An 11,881-nucleotide genomic window follows, 5' to 3' on the forward strand; every position below is an offset into this window, starting at 1 on the left:
CAAACAGGAAGAGACACTATTCAGTTTCCTAAGATCTGTGCTAGAGGCAATCAATACAATAAGAATTGTGACAAGAGTGTCAAGGCCCATGCCTATGGAGAAATACCCATCTTTGTACATATCAAGTGCTCAATAAAAGTTCCCTGAACGGGCCAGGTGCAGTGGCTCACACCTGTAATCCTAGCACTTTGGGAGGCCGAGGCAGGAGGATCACTTGCAGCCAGGAGTTCAAGACCAGCCTGAGCAAGAGTAAGACTCCATCTCTACTAAAAATAGAAAAAAACTAGCCGGGCATGGTGGTGCACACCTGTAGTCCAAGCTACCCCAGAGGCTGTGGCAGGACAATCACTTGAGCCCAGGAGTTTGAGGTTGCAGTGAGATATGATGATGATACTGCACTCTAGTCTGGGTGACAGAGTAAGACTCTGTCTCAAAAAAAAAAAAAAGAAAAATTCCCTGAATGAAGTTAGCAGAATAAGAGAGGTTGGGCAGTACTGAGAGGTAAATCAGAGCTCAGGTCTTAGAAAAATAGAGCATTTTCTATTGGTGATACACTCTAGGGTGTCACTTTGCTGGGAAGTGATGGAGATCATTGGTAGAGATGTACATAATTGGACCTTGGGAAACTGGGGCTTTTAGAAGACAGGATGACGAGCAGCTCAATAGTGCCCTCTCCTTTTCAATACCATCACTGAAACTCTCTCTGCCTTCCTCCATGGAATTAACTTTCCCACAACTCAACCTTATCTCCCATCACACAGTATCATAGCTAGGTGGCACCTTTCACCTAACTGTAAACATTTGATTCATCCCTAATTTGTGCATCCCTAATGCTTGCCTTAACACAGGACTGGGCAACTTCCGTGATGAACAAATGCATGCATTACCCAGCTTAGAGCCAGAAAAAGAAATCTATTTAAGTCTTTTGTTTGGCAAAGGATAAAACAGTAAGAACTCCCGTGTATCACTTCTCAGCTGAGACAACTTTCTAATCTCCTCCTGGAGATGAAGAGAGGATAAGAAGTGTTGAGCCTTATATGGGTCATTTTAAACCCATATATGTAAGACCTGCAGCCTGGGTCTACTGCTTCAAAAAGAAAGTTTTTTGAATGACTTATTAAAATAAAGACAATAATAATAATAGCAAATATTCAATATATGCATTATAATAAGCTGTTTACATGCATCAACAAAAAAAAATATGAACTATCATCCCCAACTTACAGATGTGAAAACTGAGATTTACAGAGTTCAAATAACTTGCCCAAGTTGACAGAGTGAGAACTCAAACACAGAATTGTGTGACATCAAACCTATGCAATATTAGAGCTTTCGTTTTTTTAAGCAGACTTCCCTCCTCTAGATTGCCCTAGCTTTAATCCCTCTCAGCCAGGATCCAGGACGTAGTCCTTGAGTCCTTGCTGACTACATTCCCATTTAGCCCTTTTGTTGACATCCTGCCTTTCTGAGCCTCTTGGCTTGGTAGGACAGGGCACCTTTAGGACTCTCGACATGGAGTCCTGACTCTAGCAACTCTCTGCTGCCCCCACCTGGCACCCAGACACACACACTCTATCGCTTCAGCCGCCCTGATCAATCCCTAACCAGTGCTGTCCAATAGCCACACATGTGACTTTAAATTTCCTAAAAGCCACATTAACAAAGTAAAAAGAAATAGATGAAGTTAATTTTAACTATATTTTTATTTAACCCTACATATCCAAAATATTATCATTTCAATGCCAAAACTTTATGAAATAGTTTATATACTTTTTCTTCAAAATCTGGTATGTATTTACACTTAGAACACATCATAATTAGGATAGCTACATTTCAAGTGCTCAGTCGCCACATGTGGCTAGTGGCTACTGTAGTCGACAGTTTTGCCTTAAACACTAAATCCCCTCTTCATGTGCAACGAAGTTAGTAAAGTGGTTCCCATCTGGAGATGAAATGGCATTATCAAATTGAAATGCTTAGCTAATGTGTTCCACCAAATCAAACTGGACTATAATAAAAGTATATTACTTGAAAGACAACTTTATATGGTGAAGAAAGAACAGGCTTTAAAGTCAGTCTAAAGTTCCAGTCCCAGCGAAACAAAATTCACTAATTGGTTGTAATAGTGAGAACTTACACATTTGTTTAAATTTCCCTCACTAGGATAATGGATAACAAGTTATGGTACCTTTCCATGATGGAATATTGTACATTGTTTAATAAACTAGATCCACATGCATGTACAACATGGATATAACAATAATGTTTAGTGAAAAAATGTATGATACATTAGGATACCTTCAGTATGAGACCATTTTTAAAAGGTGAAACATATGTCAAATATTTTAATCAATTATTTGTGGATATACACTAATGAAGTGGAGTTATAAAAACATGGCTGGAAGGATAAATATCCACTTCAGAACAGTGGTTCTCTGAGGATGGATGAAGGGAAATGGAGCACAGTGCAGAAGGGAAAACTTCGACAGTATTTGCAATGATTTATTAAGAAGGAAAAGGAGAAGAAGGAAAAAAAATCTAAGACCAAAACCTGGGCGGTTAACAAATGACTACATGTCAGAAAGTCCTTTGCCTGAAGAACACTATTTGTTCAGGTTCTCTCTTATTAGTTTTGAGGTAGCAAAACCAGCGAGTGCAATTCCTAACCCAGAGAGTTTCTAGACAAGCTCCAACCTGAAAATCTGTTTTCCAAGGTAGCCCATTTGCCTTGTAGGCAAACCCGTCCTTCAACAACACTAGCTGGCGGAAGGGTAGAGAAGTGCAAAGGGACAGCCATGGAATATTGAACTTACCACCCAGACAAGTGTGGGAAGAAACGACTTTCTGAACAACCTAATGATTTAAGTTAAATGGAGCATGAAAAGAAGTGCCTTCACAGTTTGCTCAATCTGTAGAATTTCTACTCGGAGCTGTAGACAGAATAAGAAATTTTAAAGTAATTAATGCAAAGTTTCTTGTCCTGCAGGCATTTGGATTTTAATACAGTGCTTTTGGAGGATTTATTCCTAGACATATTTTTTAATCAACATCTCCTAACCCGTCTGTGCTTCTGCAGTGAGGTTTCTAATGCTGAAGTCCTATGACTATTTCCATTTGCTCCATTATAAATATGCAAAACCATGTGCTTTGTTCTGCCTGATCCCAGTTCAATTTAAACACTGATTAAATGGGAAATAAATGAATGTGGTGCAAGTGTTGAAGGAATCATCATAAAGTGGCACTTACCCCTGGATATAAACCATCCACTAATGAATTAATTGTAGTCTTTATTTGGGGGAGAACATTAGATGTAATCAAATGGAGTGCACACACATTCATGGGCCCAAACAAATGGGTATGTTACAAGGATGACAGTAAATTAAGTTAATTTCAAGAGGCTCTCTAGCACAGGATACATAGGCTGTAATTAGAAAAATAAGGAGTCCAGTAAAAGAGAAAACATATTATCTGCCTCATCCACTTGACGATACTTTGTCCTTCTAAGGTAAAATGTGATTTTTAATCAAAGAGAATGAGGATGATTAATTCCCTGATTAATAACATGTACACAGTCAAAGTAATAGAAATTCTAGATGGTTACCAGAGACAATAATCTTCCACAAACAAGCATGATACCACTGGCCCTAGGTTCTCCACATAGAAAACTTGGGGGCTCACTAAAGATATTTTGTGGCTAATTTTTATTTCTATGGTGGGCTTAAAAGGAGGAGGTAAATTAGCAAGCCCACTTAGACCCTTATAAGCCACAATATTCCAACTCAAATAGTTAGACAATTAACTATACCGTAGATTTTCTGGAGATGAGCCTGGAATGGACCTGCCAGGATAGAGTTCTCGGCAGTTGGAGCATTCGTGGTGCACCCTGTTTGTCTTTTGGGACCCTTGCCAAAGGATGGGAGGGGTCCCTCTAGCTTCCTTAGACTAGAACCCATGAACTTCTAAGAACATGCTATTCAAGTCATGGCACAGATTACTTCCCCGGATGGATATAGCTCATAATTAAGTGGGCAAGTACATCAACCCATGTTACTGGAGTAAACCAGGACCAGGCATAACCCAGGTTCCATCCAAATAGAGGCACCACAGATACAGGCAATCGGGTGTGCACAAGCAAGGAGAGCAACAAGAAAAGAAAAAAAAAAAACTGAGCCTTTTTAGGGAAAAAAAAAAAATCATTCTCAAGCTGAGGTGAGTCCAAAATTTAGCACCACATTTTGAAAAGTTTTTGTTCCTAATTTCAGAGTCAATACTTCTTATTTAAAACAAAATATGAATAAAGAAAAATAACATTTAAAACACCCATGATCCTGTTTATTCAGAAGGTATTTGTCCTTTGAACACTATGTGTAATTGCTTAAGAGGCAGGTTTTCTTCACTAACTCAGTACTATTGAAATTTGGGACCTCAAAATTTCTTGTTGTGGGAGCTGTCCTGTGCATTGTAGGATGTTCAGCAGCATCTCTGGCCTCTACTCACTAGATGCCAGGAGCACCAACCTCCACCCCACTTGTGACAACCACAAGTGTCTCTAGACATTGACAAATGGTCCCTCAGAGGCAAAAGTTGCTCCTGCTTGAGAATCACTCTTTTAGAGAAATCATATCATACAATTTTGAAACTAGTAATTTTCATTTAATGTATCATAAGCATCTTTCTATGTCATTGGAAACACTACTGCAGCATCCTTTTTAATGGCTTTAGAATAGTTCATTACATGTGCAATAATGTACTTAACCAGTCCTTGCCTTCAATGCTGTATTAAAATATAGTGAACATCTTTGTACATGCATATTTGGGCACATAATTATTTCCTTAGAATACATTTCTGCAATAGGATTTCTGAGTCAAGATTTTTTTGCATTTTTAATGGCATTTTATTTTAAAACCTTTGATACACCTGGTATCAATTTCCACTTGTGATTGGTGTTAGCCTTTATCTTGTGACATTCTCTCCCACCCTACTCCATGAGGGCAGGAATTTCCATCTAGTCTGTTCTCTACACTGTCTCTATGGTATCTAGAAGTGCCTGGCACATTGCAGCTGCTCAATAATATTTATTGAATGGCTGAATGGATGGCAGTTAAAATTTCAAACACCTCTCAGGTTGCTGGTTTTGTAACTTACTCACCTTATCCAAAAAGACACATTTGAAGTTGATCCTGAAATAATAAATAGGCTAAAGTTGCCTTCAGAGAAGAGGGAAGGGCATTAAGAACAAGCAGATTAAAGGTCTGAGACTGGAACACTTCAGAGTTTCATGTTTGCAGTTAGAGGGAAGAGATTTTGGTGGAGGTGGAGAAGCAATGACCTATTTATTGAATCCCCCTGGCTCTGGAGCTTCTTTAGAAGACAATACCTATCTACTGATGACTGTACAGCTTCCCGCCTGTACAAGAAAGGAGAAAAATAATAAAGACAGAAAGTGATTTCTTTGAATATTTTTATAAGACAAGAAATTCAGAAAATGCTGCTTTGACTAAATCACCATGTTTTGTAATGGAAACTCTCCAAAACGAGATTGAACAGTTCATCCTCATTAACACTTTGTGCCTTGTCCATATCTAATTAATGGACCTTGAACCCCAGTATCATTGGGAAAACACAAATCTGATGATAGAGGGTCTTAGACCATTTTCTGCTTCTATAACAGAAAACCTGACATTTATAAAGAAGAGAAATTTATTTCTTACCGTTCTGGAGGCTGGGAAGTCCAAGGTGGAGGTGTCTGCATCTGGTGAGGGCCTTCTTGTGGTGTCAGCCCAGGGCAGAAGGGCAAGGGAGACACGCAAGAGAGAAACAGAGCCCACGCCCGGAAGCCATCTTTAAAGACATTAAACTCACCCATAAGGGTGGAGCCCTCAAGGCCTAATCAACTCTTAAAGGCCCCACCTCTTAATACTCTTACAATGTTAATTAAATTTCAGTACAATGTTTGGAGGAGACAACATTCAAACTACAGCAGGAGGTTCTGATAAAATGTTTCAAGTAATATTCCATCTTTCTATTATGCCCACCCATAGATGATACAATATACTTTTCTTAGGATAAAAAGCCCAGTTCCTACCACACATATGTCCTCTTCACCTCTCTTTAAAATCAGGTGAGTTTTATTTCCTTTGATAAACTACACCATGACAGCAGTATCAATGGAAGGGCAAGATTACAGTGAGTGCCTCATTTAGGTTTCAAGCAAGAGTCTTAGCCAGGCCTTCATAATTGGGAGAATTAAAGATAAAATATGTAGATCCTAGCAAATGGGCCATGCAATCCTCAATGCTTAATAGCAAGATCACATCAATCCAGACAGAATATTAACCAAATTAGAAAAAAATATATAGAGATGCTTATTTTAAAACTCAGGAAATATCCATTTAACTATCACAGTGTAGTCATTAGGTACTTGGAAAATTATCTAACTGCTATGAAGTTATCTAAGCATCATATTAAAAGTGTTCCCATTATCTTGGTGAGCCACTTGATAACCTAAAGAAACAAACCAAGTGTTTAATAAAATGCCTCTTGACAACAAACTGTTTGAAAATACCTTTCCCTTAATTGCCTAAACTAAGAAATTCTAGATGTTCTAGATTGGTAGTTTGCAACCTTGGAAACACATTATAATCACCTGGTAGCTTTTAAAAAATACCAATACCTAGGCCCCAATCCAAGACATTTTCATTTAATTGCTCTGGGGCAGGACCCAGGCGCTAGTAATTATAAAGCTGCCCCAGGTAATTCTAATATGCAATCAGGTTTGAGGCCGCTCTCTCAATGTTACTGTAGCCCATCCTCTACCGTTTTGACCCAAATCTTCTTCGATGCCTAATCTTTAATGGAGACTTCCCATAAAGTCAAAGAAAGATTTGCTCAGTAAAGCCCGTGTTATTTCTGAGGTTCCTTTTAACCAACAGTGGGGATGAAATGTTATCATGTGTACTGTGCATTGTGAGAACATGATCTTAGATTCTTTGCCACATCAGTTGTTAGAAAGACGACTCAAATAGTACATTGGGCACCTTCAAAACCCACCTCCATGAACCCTGACACTGGTCAGCATCAGAACTTTCATCCCCTGCAATGAGGACAGAATTCTTGTTGGCAGTAATCCCGACAATTTTGGAGAACTTAAGAATTGGCAGAAGTGCAATAAATAGCTATTATATTTAAATAGTCCTCTAAGACATCAACTATAACTGGAAGAATATGTTTTCCAATGATTCAAATTTCTCAAATATAACATGAACTAATTATTCTGATGCTAAATGAGGCAAACAATGCCTCATAATAAACATTTTAAAACCTAATTAATGATTACTGAAATTGCTCATAAAAGCAGGTGTTGATGAAATTTAGAATTTTTCTTTAGATAACAAGATTAGCATGCATTTCAGGGCTAAATATAAACAGTTCTTCCAATAATTATATTATAATTAATGGCATTGCCATACTAATTTTTTTAATAATGGTAAATCTCAAAAACCTTCACTTCATTAAATTGGCTGTCTTAATTATAGTTACCATTAGGCAGGTGATACCCTGTCAGTCCGGAAAGAACTGGTAAGAAAAAGTATCCCTTCCAGTCACAAGAAAAATTAAACAACTCCATAAAATCTATCATTTTCTCCAAGACACTTTCTTTTCTTTCAGTGAGTAAATATATATTGAGCACCAACTATGTGCCAGGAATCATGCTAGATTCTGTTTAGGATATAGACTAGCGATTAAGGCTCAGACAGACTGAGCTTGAATCTAAGCTCTGCTAGTTCTTAGCTAGTGACATAAACGTTATTGAATTTCTTTTACGTTCATGTTCCTCATTGCAAAATAGGGAGGACTAAATTGAAGGGTTGTCAAGATCAGGAGATAATATATGCAATATACCTGACTGTAATTATTACTGTATCATTGGATTCTCACAATTCTGGGACTAGGTGGTACCATATCCTGTTTGCAAATGTGTAACCAAAGGCACTGAGAGGTTGTGACCTGGACAGTTTATCCTTTGAGACATTCTTCCCTGCACACAGTTTATTTCCATCATATATTGTTCTAATGTATTTTCTGGTGATTCTTGTGTGCCTTCTAGAAGTGGAGAAATTTTATTTCTGCAGAGTGAAAAAGCTACTACCTCTGATGTTTTGGCAGCATGAAGAATCTGGGAATATTGAAGAGAAACTCAGGGGACATGAATGCAGGCACCTATAGCTTAACACAGTATGAGCCAGCATTTTGTATCATCTGCTTTGGAATGGCGGATCCTTTTAATCAAGTGAACTGCCTTTAATACCTATTTGTTGTCTACATTGCACTCCCTGATACGAGAAAAGGAAACATGTGACAACACCATTAAGTGTAGATTTAAAAACTGCATGGAGTAACTCACTGATTAGAATGACATTCTCATTGGTGTTCATCTGAAGAGTCCATGGATTGGTGCTGAACCAATTGCATACACACTTTACTAGAATATACTACACAAAGCAAGTATTTAACAGTTGGCATTTGTGAAACAAAGGTTTTCTCAATACTGAGGGGTCAGTCTCCTGTATTTTTTGGTCAGTCAATATTCCTTTGGAGAAGTCCTCTTAATGTCTTAACAGATTCTCTCCAATTAGTTCTCCTTATTTCTATTTTTAGACACTGTGGCTACTGAAATAAGGGACTATTTCCATCGGAAAAAAGCAAGTTCTGGACATAAGTTCTCAAAAGAAACCTGCCAAAAACAGTTCCTGTCTTTCCTGGGATTCCTTCACATTTGAGAAGTGTCCAGGCAAACCCCAAAATGTAGCTTTGATTGATCTATCGCCGTTAGTGATCTAAGGAGCAAAATCAGGCATGTAACCCCAGGCCAGCACTGCTCTCCAGCAAGCCTTCCCAACAGTGAAACTTTGATCAATGTTGGCGTCAGACAGGCTGCTTCCGTTCTTAGTGGGCCTCTCTGCTGTTAATTTATTCTTTATATCTTTCAAGTTATGAGTTATTTTTAGAAATAGACTAAAACTTAGCATATGGTTACACACTCATTTTCCATTTAGACATTTACTGAGCACCTTCCACATACCTGATACTTAACATGTGCCTAGGATAAGAAATAGTCCTCACGCTCTTGAAGATTATGATAGAAATGGGTTGCCTAGATTTGCTAAGAAGATGTCTATCAGTCAAGATTTTTGGTTGCAAATTTTGGCAAAAGGAATTTATTACCAGGATCATAAGGAGCCACAGAATTAAAGGGAGGCTAGAGAGAGAGACCAGGTAACTGATATTCCAGGGAAGATCATGTGGCAGAAGCCATCACCTTCAAGCCCCACATGAGAGCTTCAACTGATTAAAATTAAAAACCTAGGAACAGTGTTCACTTAGGAGAACTGAAGTCAGAGGCTCATCCCATGGCACCAGAAGGTAGAGATGCTTACATTCAGAGCATAAAGAATACATTCTTAAGGAGTCATTTCTCCTTCTGTAGAAATGATTCAAATCAATATAAGACTGATTGACACACTCAGTATAAAGACATGCAAGGTAAACTTGTGGTCACCTGTTCAATACTGTAATATATTAATAAATGAATATGGACTTTGGAAAATTCTTCCAGAGCCCTTGATATTAAGATTTTTTTAATACTGATTTTTTCCCCTTGTCTTTTCAACACACTTAATCCAGCAAGCTGCCATGTTAACTTTTAAAGGTAGTCTTCATTGAATATTAGAATGTATACTACATCTGTAAGTGATTGAAGTCTGATGTCTTGTTCCAGATCTCCATTTAAGATGTAGCTAAAGGACAGGGGCAAAAATAACTCCCTTTTTATCACTTATCTTTTAAAATTATGGGCAACTATTCATTTTTTAAATTATTAGCAGAAAGCAACCTAAAATGTATTTCCCCTTCCCACTCCTCACTACAGAAAATGGGAAATGACCTCTTCTTAATAACAGAACTTTCTAGCTGACTTACAGGCTAAAATTGACATTTTAAACCATACGTGTCCCTATCATTGCAGACTACCTACACTACACTCAGTTTAGCCACAGCTATCCCCAAACCCTAGTACCCTTATTTCTCCCAAGTCAAAGCCCATTGCTGTTGGTGAGTTAACATTTTAACACTAGTTTACTGTGGTGATGGCATTGAAATAAGTATTTTACATGTATTAACTGACTGAATCATCACAAAAAATTCCAAAATCAGTCTTCTTACATTTGTTTTTCAAAAATTGCAAAATCAGTCCTATTATATCCATTTTTCAGATGAAGAAACCAAGTTATAGTCAAGTGTCTCTCAAGGAACTTGCATGGTCATCTCTCTTAGCAATCACCTGGGACTGTGAAGACTAGATATGAGGCTCTGGATAAATTCCTTCTACATATCTGCAGGGCAACTGTGGAAACAGACTTGTATAAACACAAACCCCTACCCCCTCCATCTTCTAGCTGGGTGCTAAAGAGGCAAGTTACCTAGACCTCAAATGTTTCCATCTATAAAATGAGAATAAATGTGGGATATTGTCAAATAGACCAATCTCAAACCCCTATCTACAGGATAAACATCTTCCTACAGTTCCTATTTTTAAGATTTTTTTTTTAATGTGAGAAGTTTTTTCTGCATTCCTACAAAGTATTGTGATGTGTATGTGTTAAAGATATTCCTTTTAATGATTTCCAATCCTATAGAACTAGAGAACATTATATAAGAGCTCTGTGTAGTGATTGTCTGGAAAATGTTATGCTTTTGTCTTACGCTAACCGCTCAGCATAGGTCTTGACCAAGCAAGCCCAAACAATTGCAGCCTAAGAGCATTGCATCGTGGTACCTCTCAGGCACCATTTTAAAGGTAAACTAATCTCAGTGATCCAAACTCAGAGAGTTGGGAGGGGCAGGCAGGTAAAACAGTAGCAATTATACCCATGTAGTTTTAAATGATATCTGGGTTCTCAAAATACTATGAAATCACGACAGTCAAGAGAACTATCTGGATGCTAACCCCAAGAAGTCATGTCAGCTCTTCTTCAACCCAATTCCCCCAAATTGATGGTCTCAAGGCAAGAGCAGCTTGCTCCTTCCAATCAGCAAGGTAGGAAACTTATATCCCAATAGTATGTAATTTTAAACATGTTTATATTTGAAAAGAAATGAATACAGTATGTATTAAAAACTTCTCAAGAAATTTTACAAATGTCTTTTGTCACATATTATTTCCCCTAATCTTCACATCAATAATGTTGCTTAAAAATGAGTTGTATTTTGCAAATAAGAACACAGAGGAAAAACCACAGTGGAATTCAGGTCTTCTAACACTTGGTCCAGTGATTGGTCTACTTTTTTACTATCTAATACTAAAATAAAAAATTCAAACCCAGCCAGGTACAGTGGCTCACACCTGTAATCCTAGCACTCTGGGAGGACAAGGAAGGAGGATCACTTGATGTCAGGAGTTCAAGACCCGCCTGAGCAAGAATGAAACCCTGTCTTTTCTATTTTTATAGAAAAATTAGCCAGGCGCAGTGGTGAGTGCCTAGTCCCAGCTACTCAAAGGCTGAGGCAGGAGGATCACTTGAGCCCAAGAGTTTGAGGTTGCAGTGAGCTATGATGATACCAAGGCATTCTACCCAGAGCAAAAGAGCGAGACTTTTTATCTCAAAAAAAAAAAAAAATTAGAACCTCCAATTTGTAATTTATTCTAAATGCTGCCCTACCAGAATTATAACTGATATTATCAGTATACAAACTGATAGTTAATATTTTTACTTAAAGTTATAAACAATGTGAAAATATACAAACACAAAGTATATATTTTTCTGTAATATATCTACTTAAGTAGAATGTGTAGAGGAAGTTATTTTCTTCCAAATAATTGGT

Source organism: Lemur catta, chromosome 1 (assembly GCF_020740605.2).
Source record: "Lemur catta isolate mLemCat1 chromosome 1, mLemCat1.pri, whole genome shotgun sequence".
Classification (NCBI taxonomy): domain Eukaryota; kingdom Metazoa; phylum Chordata; class Mammalia; order Primates; family Lemuridae; genus Lemur; species Lemur catta.